The sequence below is a fragment of the Argopecten irradians genome, chromosome 9, assembly GCF_041381155.1.
Source record: "Argopecten irradians isolate NY chromosome 9, Ai_NY, whole genome shotgun sequence".
Lineage (NCBI taxonomy): Eukaryota > Metazoa > Mollusca > Bivalvia > Pectinida > Pectinidae > Argopecten > Argopecten irradians.
In genome coordinates, this window is record NC_091142.1 from 23,974,560 (window position 1) to 23,986,692 (window position 12,133).

General features: G+C 34.2%; 1 protein-coding gene across 3 annotated transcripts in view; it reads left to right on the forward strand.

Annotated features, from left to right (window-relative positions):
* The window catches only part of LOC138331838 (uncharacterized), a 199,601-nt gene that overhangs the window by 6,925 nt on the left and 180,543 nt on the right, over positions 1-12,133 (forward strand). Inside the window, exons 1-2 of one of the 3 annotated variants that reach the window (XM_069279664.1) lie at positions 1-86; positions 1,221-1,346. The exons of 1 other annotated variant lie outside the window; for it this stretch is intronic. The gene's annotated coding sequence lies outside the window, so the exon portion shown is untranslated. Of the gene's footprint in view, positions 87-156; positions 1,071-1,220; positions 1,347-12,133 lie in introns of those variants that run through there. One more of the 3 variants, XM_069279665.1, reaches the window with a different exon arrangement.

Here is a 12,133-nt window from a genome sequence, read left to right on the forward strand (position 1 = left end):
ACAGACAATATCGCAGGCGTGCTGTCAATATTCACTCGTCCGACCGCCAAGTCTACTCGTCTTCGTTTCCTCAGACTTAATTTAGGGTAAGTTCGTCTAATTTATAGATTCTTTTTAACATTCTCCAGTGAATGCCGTGCCGAGACCCGCACCGAGCTTGGTTGACCCATGCTTGTAGACGCGGTTTCAAATAATCAGAATTTCTTATCAAATGTTTTGAATGGTAAAATATGTATTTTTGTAACTATGTAGTTCTACTTGTCGTTCAGATAGAGAACAATTCATAAAGAAAAACTTATATTTTAAGATATTAGACCCTGTTTAAACAATTGATATTTAGTTTGCCTAACTATTACATCCTAGGTGTGTTGAAGCCTTTGTCTTAGGTATTACTGTTGAATCGTAGACTGTTGTATTGCTTGTAAGTTTTGAGTCTAGTATCAAAATACACATTCCTTTATGTTAACTAGTGGCTGTAGCAGTTACATGGAGCGCTTGTTTGACCAGAATTGTCGTTACAAAAGCGTACACATCGAGTCCTTTTATTACCCTGTCATGCAAATGGCGGTTGTAGATTATATTAGATAGGCCTAGAGATTTGACATTAGGCCAGCAGCATACTGAGAAGAAGGGGTACTAAGTATGTTCAAAGAAATGACCTTGGCCTTCATACAAGGTCATATGGGTCAAAAAGACTAACATTTTTATGCAATTTCTTGCCAATAACTTGATAACTAGTCTAGAGGTCTACAGTACTGATATTGGGTCTGAAACATGCTGGGATGAAGGGTTACCAAGTTTGTTCAAATGAATGAATGACTTTTGCCTACTCTTTAGGTCAAAGTCATCAAATATTTCGGTTCGAAACAGACAACTTCAACTAAGGGGTTCCGTGTACAATTGTATTGTCTTGATTGTTAGCCACTAGCAGACGATTTGGGCTTATATTCAAGATGTTTACGTGAAGCAGCGGGAAGCAGGAAGTTCGACAAGGTCTAATGGCTAGATGTGCATAACAATCGCGTTTCGGCGTTAGTCTTGTTCCCTGCTGCGAACTTAAAGAATACCAGGTCAGATAAATCACTATATTTGGAAGAAAATATACAGTCATATGATCACTAATTATCCACGTGCTTATACTTCATCCATGCCATTGGTCGAAATATGAAATTTTATTATGAGTAACTAGTGATCACGTGATTGTTTACTTCCATATATAGTGACTTCTCTTACCTGAATAGCGCAGAGCTATCGGAGCCCACAGACAATATCGCAAGCGTGCTGTCAAAATTCACTCGTCCGACCGCCAAATCCACACGTCTTTGTTTCCTCAGTCTAAATTTAAGGTAAGTTCGTCTAATTTATAGATTCTTTTAACATTCTCCAGTGAATGCCGTGCCGAGACGCGCACCGAGCTTGGTTGACTCATGCTTGTTGACGCGGTTACAAATAGGCAGACTTTCTAATAAAATGTTTTGAAGTTATGTTGAAATATGTATTTTTGTAACTAGGTAGTTTTAATTGTTGTTCGGAAAGAGAACAATTCATAAAGAAAAACTTATATTTTAAGATATTAGACCCTGTTTAAACAAGAGATATTTAGTATGCCTAAATATCACTTCCTAGATGTACTTTAGTCTTTACCTTAGGTATTCCTGAACAATCGTGAATTGTTGTATTGCTTGTAAGTTTTGGCAAAATATACAAAAAACTAGGTATAATTCAGTTTAGTATCAAATACTCATTCCTCTATGTTGACTAGTAGCAATTACATGTAGCGCTTGTTTGACCAGAATTGTCGTTACAAAAGCGTACAGATCGAGTCCTTTTTTACCTTGTCATGCAAATGGCGGTTGTAGATTATATCATGCAATAATATCAACATGGCCTTCATACAAGGTCATAGGGGTCAAATAGACTAACATCTTTAAGCAATTTCTTGTCAATAACAAGAAATGTGAGAATGAATATATTAAACATTGCCTAATCAACTGCCAAAACATGTTTTGGAAAGATGTTCTCCAATGTGTATTTAAGTTGAATAATTCCCCAATATCAATCCAATCTAGATATAAACAAGAGACTATATTGAAAACAACATTATGGTATAATGCAGATATTAAAGTTGGAAATAATATGCATATTGTATCAAAACCGGTTCCATGCTGGTGTAATTACCCTCAATGACCTCATTAAGAATCCTGACAGCTTAACTTTTTTTCACTTTCAACGAGTTTTCAAATATTTTTAACATTCATACTAATTTTCTACAGTTTCAAGGTCTTGTTTCTGCAGCCAAGAATTTCCTTCGAAAAATTGATGTACAATTGCATTTAGAGGTACTCCCTCTACCCATTATACCACTTAAATTTCAGATTTTCTTTAAGAGTCAAAAGGGGTCTAAGATTTTTATAACTGTTTGATTACTCCTGCTGATACAGGAGCTTAAATTTCAGATTTTCTTTAAGAGTCAAAAGGGGTCTAAAGATTTTATAACTGTTTGATTACTCCTGCTGATACACCAACAAGTACAAGGAAGTGGAACCTTTAATTTGACTATGATAAAAAGAAATGGGAAAAATATAAAAAAAAAACTCCCTTTCACCGTGACAAAAAGTTCAAAACTTCAGTGGTTGCAAGTAAGAATTATACATAATATTCTAGTGACAGATACCTTTCTATATAAGATTAATTTACACCCTAGTCAAATTTGTACATTTTGTAACAGGGAAAGAGAAACAATAGTACATTGTCTTTTGGAATATACTGAAGTCCAAGCACTTTTTGAGAATTTCGATTATTTACTTGAAATCCTGTTTATCCCCGTCTTAATGAATAAAGACACCACATGCTAATGTGGCTAATAATGAAATCTTATTGATTATTAAGTACTATATTTTTATATATAGTATCCAGAAATATATAGTTTTAAATAAAAGCGATTCCTTTCAAATGAAATTTGAAAATTATTGGGAAAATGGTTGCCATTGTTAGGAATATGACATTTAAGTTGTTTTTTATGCAATTTTTTATGTGTCCCTCATATCAATATTATTATATCATACAAGGTTTTTTTTTTATATGTCCGTCCATACCCTGGCAAAGCACCAAATAATTTGGGAGGTCCCCGAGTACATGTTATTAATTATATCATAAGACGCATTCATAAGTTGATTAGAGAATATAGACCGTACAATCAAACCAAGATTTCTGGGAAAACCTCTTTTGGACATATCTTTTAGACATAAGATTTCATACAGAGGTGAATTTCGAAGCCTGCTTCTTGGATAATTAAGGCGCATCAAGTTTGTTTCTGACAGGGAGATGTAATCCATATTGAAATTTTACGAAAAGTTTGGTCAATTTTGGTGTGGAATTGATAATGCTAGGTTTACACTATGTTCCCGGCGGCCACGGCAACCCCGTTTTCAGGCCACCGTTGACAAAACGTGGTGGACCGCGAGACAACGTGAGATAACGCAGAAGGACGTGATAGACAAACGTAAGCGGTCGTGATTACCGTGGATGTCGTGTCAGATTTTTAAACTGTCAAAAAATTGTGCCACGGCAGTCACGGTACAGATTGGGAGAACGCCACAGGACGTAATCTAAAACCGGGATTGACGTAACAAAACGTAAACAGTGCGTATGATTTTCAAGTTCAGTGACGTTCTGTTGCGTTTCTTTCACGTTCTATCACGGTTGATGCAGATTGGCTGCACGTTTTGTGCCGTTTTTGTCCAGGTTTGTCAAGGTTTTTTTACGGTAAGCCAAGGTGGATGTAAAAAACCGTTTGATGCGTCCCGTCAAGGCATCTCACGGCTTGTAGCGGTTGAAAGTCCGACGTGATACGGCTTGTTACGTCTTATTACGGTCTTACATTGCAAGCAAAATATGATGGGGTATCATTGCCTGACCTGGTACATATTTGCAACTACATTGAATTATTTGTATTAATAAATAAAAATAGTCATTATCAAACACAATTTAAACCCTCAAATTATACCAAAGCTATTATTGCAAAAGGCAGACGAAATGAGTACAGAAAAAAAATATTTGCGTAGAAACACTTTGGCAATAATAATTCTATATTTATACCAAATATGATTTTAACAAATTTTGCAATTAAAACGTGTTTGAAATGACATTTTCGGCAATTAGTATTGTTTCAGTTGCTCTAAAAAGCCCGGCATCAGACTTTCAGACTTTTATCCTAGAAAGCCTTTGCGGACCGTGAAAAACGTATTGGTGTTCGATCAAAACGTGTAAAACGTAGCAGACCTCATCAGATCGTAACAGGCCAGGAGAGAACGTAGTGGTATCCTTGATAGACCGTGCTAAAGCCGTAGTGTTCCTTTAACCTTCGGGAACAACACTTTCCGCTATATCCACGGCCCACCACGTAATCCGTAAAAGACCGTGGCAAAAACTTCACAAGACCTAGCTCATCTTGAATACAGATACAAAAAATAGCCAAAATTTCACGGCGCACAACGTTTTGGGCAAACGGGGCTTACCGTGGTCGTCTGGAACATAGTGTAAACCTAGCATAAGATGTCACCCCCACATAAAGGTTTAGCAAGATGGTAGATCTTAAAAAAAACACTCACAGGTGTGTGAGATGACGGTCTTCGAAATCAGTAACGGATGATTAAAACACTAACATTGTCGCCTATGGGAAATCATTTGGTTCTGCGGTCTCAATAGGAATAATCAACTCGAGGGTCAAAAATGCCAAGCAATTCGTATGCTACAGACATACGTTTAAAAGGACCATGAGTTATACAGCCATTGATATTGTTTGTTTGACTCATTATTAAGAAGTGTGATTAATTAAAATGATTTGATATAAAGCAATCCATTATGCTAGCATATGACATTTATAATAGTTATTCACATCACTTATTGTTTTATAAAGAGATTTTGTGGTTTACTAATTTGCAGAGCTATACCCATACTACACGCATTGACTTAAAAAGACTAAATGTATATATATGTATTCACAACAGATACAATTCCGACATCATTGCAAAAATATAATGCTCTGTCAATTCATACAATCACACAAGAGTACTTTCAGTACTTTGATTAACTATATACAATTTTCCCAATTAGTTATCTTTTCTTTATTGTCCTGTCGAATTCACGAATGTGTGCACCTAGAAAATTAACTGCGATTTCTATGACATCATTTTTATAGATGTTTGTTGTCTCAAGTTTGTAAAATTAGTGTTTATCCAAACATGTAAACACTTGGGTCGCCATTATTTTTCTTTATCCTTACAAACAAACAAAAAAGGTAATGTTTGATCTCATAATAATCTTGGAAACAAAAGAACATGATTTGTTTGGTTCATCGTCTGAGTGAACTATTTCATAAGTATTACTCCACGAATAAAGACAGGACGTTTAAATAAAAAAATACAACAACATGAAAATACAAATACAGAGAAATAATGACAAAATAATTCATGTCTTTTGACTGTTAACGTACTTACCGATCTTCGTAACAGACCTTATTGTTCAACAAGATGGCAAATCCAAACTAATATTTGGTTCTCATAATTAATTGATGATCACGCGCTATTATTCTGACCAGCGGATCACTCTATACATACGAGTTATGACACAGTTCGACAAGCGACCTAGTTTCTTACTGCTTTAGACTGAATGATTTTTTGGTCATTTTTAAACCTTGGATAATTACTCAACATACTACTGAAGGTGTATTTGTTTGTAATGTGTTTATGGTAGAGGTTGATGGAAGAAGTATTTTTTATGCAAGATATGTTTGAATCAGGTTGCTATACTGGTTTAATGTCTCAATGGCTGAAAAATTACTTAAACTCGAGGCATTAGACATTTCTTCTGAAGCATTATATTTGAGTCAAGTTGTTACAAATTCTGACATTAAAACATTAATTAAAAATCGTGAAAGTGAAAGGACGATCAAAGGCAAAAAAGGAAGAACTGATAAAAATTATAAGTATAATTTGAAAAACTTTAAACAACTTTTGGGAAATAGTTTAAGTCATGCTGAAAATTGTGGTGTCAGTTTTGTGCTTAATCTCTCTCATTGTGTCAGAAAGGGATTTCATGCACATATAGAGTCAGAGTCCTCAGATGATTGGTTTTTACATACAAATACTTCTGATTCTGACAGAAAAAAAATTCTAGATCAATTTCTGTCATTTCCTCTACAAAGACGGACTGAACAAAGCAAGTTGTCTGATCATTTTACTGTAGAAAATTTTCCCAATTCTCTACCTCTTTTAAACCAGTCTATCTATCTGAATTATTTATCAAATAGCCATTCACTATTGAAAGAAAAAGTTAGATTCGAGGAAAGACTGCCAACATCTAAGTCAATACCAAAATCTTTCCGTTACCAAATCTCATGGCTGTTTTTGAAAAATGATACTCGTAAGTTATTCAATATTTTTGAAAGTTCAATGGGGTTAAGTTCACAAGGAAATGTAAATTCCACATTGTTAGTTGCTTGTCCTAATACAGATAATACTGTTGAAGTTGCTCCTGCAGCAAAACTTACTAGAAATGGCATAGCAACTAGGGAAATGCTTTCTATTGCCCTTGGAAGCTCACCTGTAGAAAATTTAGCAGAAACATGTACAATTTTCGATAGCTTCAAGCGAGATGTTATACAGTCAGGTACTTTAAGTATCCATTTAAATACTGATGATAAAATAGTCATAGTTTTAAATGATTACAATCCTGAAAATGTAAAATTTTCGAATTTTGATTATGTTCATACCTCTCGGCAAATAACAGAGGATGGTTTTGTGTATAGGTGTTCGTGTAGAATATACAGGACTCTAATAGAATGCGCCAGAGGAGAAGATGTCTTCTAAAATAGCTTAATTGATGTTTCAACTAGTGTAAAATGCATGCATTGTCGCTTTTTGAAAGAATGTGTTATTCCAAGTATCCTTATTTCTCAGGAAAATCAAACTGCACTTGATCTTAAAGTCGCTGAAGGTTTAAAATTTTGTGAGAAATCATATGTTACTTTGATGGGTAGAAATAATACAAGGAAGTTTTCAGTTTCTAATTTACCTGATGGAGAACCTTCATTTGTGCACATTACTTTCAATGCATCTACTGGTAAATATGTTATTTCATGTTTAAATGGATACTGCAAATCCATAAAAGGAGCCAAACGCAATATTGAATTGTTTGATGATTCAACTTCACTGTGTGAACATTTAAAATGTATCCATGAGTCCCAAGAATGGCAGACGTTCAAAATAGAAAGTATTGAGGATTTTGATGAACAACCTTTTGATGATCCTCATGCAGACTTGCCTCAAATTGAGCTTGACATTGGGTCAGATATATTGGAAGACTTTAGTAATAATACTGAATGTTTTGATGTTTCCTCTGGTTTGTGGAAATTCCCATGTACAAGTTCTCATTCGGCCAGGAAGGAATGTTCTGAAGAGTTAGCAGCTGCTGTACAAATACGGGATTTGTTAAATGATAAGAATGAAGATTGTATCCCTCGGGTAGATGGATGCCTTAAAGGTCCCATATTTGTTCAGTCTATACCTTTGACAACATGTCCATGTGGGGCAGGTTGGACAAGTTCTGAATATCCTAATGGTGTTACAATTTTTAAAAGACGCATCCGCCTGTACACTGAGATTGCCCCAGTTTTATGTAATATTCATACACGTACATGTACAGCTTCATGCTGCCTGTTACCATGGGATGAAGGGAAATCGATACAGCTGCAGGTGACGAAATTGGATGGATGTATGTACATCAAGTTTTGAATTCTAAAACAACATTTTCAGGGTTTTGCAAAAGTATGACATCAACTTATATCAGACGTTTTCCAAAATCTCGAAGTTTTATGGACCCTGGAGTTTTTTTTAAAATGGTGGTTCAGCTGGGCATCAAAACATGCATATTGATTTCAGAAAACCATGTGAAGTATGTAAATTTACACCACACCAATTAGCATGTGATGGAACAAAAATAGGGATTGGCTTTCGAAATGCTGTTTTTGAACCTATTGAAAAACCATCGGAACCTGCAGTTTATCAAACGCTACATCGTAGATTAGACCGTTGTTTCTTAAAAGTTCTATTGATATTAGTGCTGAAAATATGAAAGTGTGTAGAGAGCATCTGTTTTTTCTTGCAAACAAAGTTTTCGGGGAAGAAAAGCAAATTGCAGAGGCTAATCTTGATGAAGATACTGTCATTGCTAGGACATATTTTCTTCAGACTATTTTACCTGAAGATGTTAAGGACTCATTTGAGCGCTTCCTTGTAGGTAATATGCCAGATGTTGAAAAAATTGCCTTTGCAAAGTTGTTGATTATGTGTTATCTACTACTGCACCACTGTCTACTATTATTCCAAAGTGCATTGTGTCATCATTAGATGTACTACTTGCTTACATCAGTAGTAATAATCCAAATGAAAATGGGGATAGATATTTCAATGCTGCCATGCAAAACTTACGGTTTTATTGTCCAGAGGTCAGAGATCTCATTGCAAATTCTATGTATTGCAATCAGAATAAAAATTTGTTGCCACGAGATATTGTCAAATTCATTAAATATATATTAACTTGTGTAGATTCCTTTGTTTCTTTCCCACCAGAAGAAGCAGTAGAACAGATAGGTACATATAATCCACCAAAATATGTGCGGGCCTATTACTTCACACCGAGTGGTAATGCTTTGAGAAATATTCGTAAATTTACCATAGATGAGGGAAAGGCAGCAAGGAATACAGAAGCTGATGATCATCCCATGTCTTTTGAGACCTGTCATAAACATTTTTCAAAAGCCCAAATTTCAGCAAGAGGATCTACATCTTTATTTTTATGGTTTTGTCCGTCACACGGACATTGCTATGGATTCCACATGGCATATGCTGAGGGTAGAAAAGACCCTTATGCATCCCTTTATAGTCACATTGAAGTCCCTCCAAAAGATATTTTCTATGATTTTGGATGTAATTTGCAAGAATATTGTCTCAACAGAGAAAGTGGATTTTTTGAAAAGGTGAGATTTTTTCATGATATATTTCATGGTTTCTCCCATAAATGTTCAAAGGGCTATAGATCATCAAGGCTTCTTGGTTTAGATACCATAAACTCTGAAATTTGTGAACAAATTCAACAGCTTTTTGCAATGCATTAAGCCAGCTGCTTGCCAAATGAATCAAACAAATTTTGTCTTTTATCTACAATTTTTCTTGCATGTCTGGAATGAACAAAAACATGAACGATACAGAAAAAGACTTTCTGTTGCTCTTGCTGGCTCCTTCTAATGAAAAGTTTAGGTTGTTTCCAACAAAGCTTGGTTTGTTACAGTAATATAAGGGTGTGATGATGAGTTTGTAATAGATCAGGTTTGTTATGGTTATTTGAGGGGTTATTATGAGATTTATAGAAGTCATTACACTTTAACATAGAATATGCAATCAAGAAATGTTTCCATAAGATTTCTGACTTTTTTTAACAAGATTTGGTACGCAATGGCAATTACATGTGGTACTGGCCTGAAATCATTTCATACTATAACCATACATAAATGATTTAAAGATTGTGGTGCGTGGTCAATAATGGCGATAACTCCTTTGACGTGGCAAGAGTTGATACGACCAACACAGAAGCTGAGTTCGCCATGATTGCATGATCAGGCTACCTGTGACACAGAAATAACTGTGATATTTTTTCATATATCTTTCTTATTTCATCAACCTCCAGTTAAATATTTCTGATATTATTCTCCCTCATTTTTTAAATTGAACTGTGATTTGTTGTTAATTTGTCCCCAAATGAAAGTCTATTATTATTATCATTAATAATAATACATAGTCGGTAGAGTTACCTCCTGGGCATAGGGTCGAGGAAAGTTTCTAGTGTAGTTTATTTATTTGAACATGCAAATATTCATAAACATAGTGCAAATTACATGTCACTATACATACATATATGCTAGTTTCGTTTTGCGTAGGAATGCAATTAACTTTGTTGGTGCATGTAAGTTTTGAATAAAATTTTAACTGCATGTAGAGTTATCTCCTGGACATAGGGTCGAGGAATACTTCTGGTGCATTTAACTATTTGTATAAGCAAGTATTCATAAACGCACATAGCTTTGACAAATGTTGAAGTAATGAATATGATTATTTACATGTACAAGGATGCAACAAAGAATACGTTTATTTTTTATATAAAACTGATATTGGTTACTTTTTGTCTATGTTCATTTGATTATGAAAAACATATGAGTGCTGTCAGGTATTTTTTTTTAAATTATGAGTTTTGACGATTATTATTTGAAATAATTGCATGTTTTTAACCTGTTTTCATAATCTTTTGTACATTATACCCGGTATATTTTATGGAAAATAAGGAAAGGAAGGTTTTTTTTTTTGCTAATTGACATTGGAATATTCATATATTTTGATTTAAATTATTTGTAAAGGTACAGTTTTTGATGTTATGTTTTATGTCAGCGTTGTATTTTACTATTTGCAAAACTGATATAATTTTTTAACTTGACATTATTGTAACTTGTGTTGGATGTGAGATCAAGATTATACCCCTGGGCATCAGATGATATTCCAAGCTACCTCATGTCATCCAGTTAATACTTTTTGTTTAATGTCACATCCTTTAATATCACATTTTGTCTGACAAATAGAACAAGACATAAACACATTCCACTTTATTCCAAAATTCTATTGTTATATGTTGAAGTTAAAAATGTTGAAAATCCAACTTTTCGTGATATTATCAACATAATGTGCTTCAAAGGAAGAGGGAAATAATGGAAAAGTAAAGAGAAAAAAAATGTAAAATCTGCTTTTTTTAATTTAGTAATTCCTAGGACTTCAATGTCTATAAGCATTGCTTGTCTATGCAATCATATAGGGTTTTACATCAATATTTTGTTGTCATTTTAGTAATTATAGGCTAGTGTATGTACTTTTTAATCAGCTTTGAGTGATATGTATGAAAGCTGTAAAAATCAAGTACATTGTTTGAAATAAAGGCAAGAAGCTACAACCTCTTTTTTGTATTTTGCTTGTATTACACAAGAACAAATCATCCAGTGACTTGTAACAAGACATTTTGTTTGTATTAGATATGTTTTTTACATTTGCTTTTCGACTCTTAATAATCATAATAAAAAAAGTATGAGGTATTAGTAAACTTGAGTGTATTATGTGTTACTATTTCTACAGTACTGTGAACTAACCGGTATATGTAATAACATATATTTACATATGCCTCTATATAGTCAACGGGAGTGGAGTTGCGTTCAAATTAGCGTAAACGCAACGACGTATGAATACAAACCCAAAGTAGGATCGGACTATTTCTAGTTCACGCTTCGGTAAGATTTTGCGTCATATGATAATCTAAATAAACTATAATTACTTAATTTACATTTTACCTTTTCACAGATGACAGATTTGCTTTGAATTAATAATAAACTAAAAAACGATTTCGGTCTACTATTTGTCTCAAGACTGATCCTTAGGCGGCACAGCCTACTCGGTTGGCCTACTGTATGAAATGTAAACAAAGTTTCATAGTTATCGGATTCAAAATAATAATAAAGAGTTGTTATTAGATCCAATTAAAATGCATTTGACATCAAAACAGAATATGTATTCAAGCACTTTAACGGTAATAAACAACAAAAAGAATCGCTGGTCGAGTCTACAACCGGGGGCTTTCCTCAGGAATGTTCAAGGAATTCCATAGTTAAGTCAGTCACACACCATACAAACACTTGTCTATCATCCGTACAATAAAATAATAAGTCGTGACTATGAAATTTTTTGTCTATATCGCGTACGTAGACCGATACATACATTAGAAACATTCAGCATCTCAACGGTCATACCATTTTATTTCAGAGTTACTTTCCTCGGTTGAAAATCAAATATGGCGGCTCGCTCCACTTCGGACCGCATCACTACCCTGACAACGATACCGGTAGTCGATCCGCCTCGGTTATCTCAATTTTTATTCAAAATGGACATTATTGATACATTATCAAATTGGAAAAAAATATACCAGGTAATTTAAAAATAATTAAAGGTGTCATTGTTATATTTCAAATCAAACTGCAGCTATA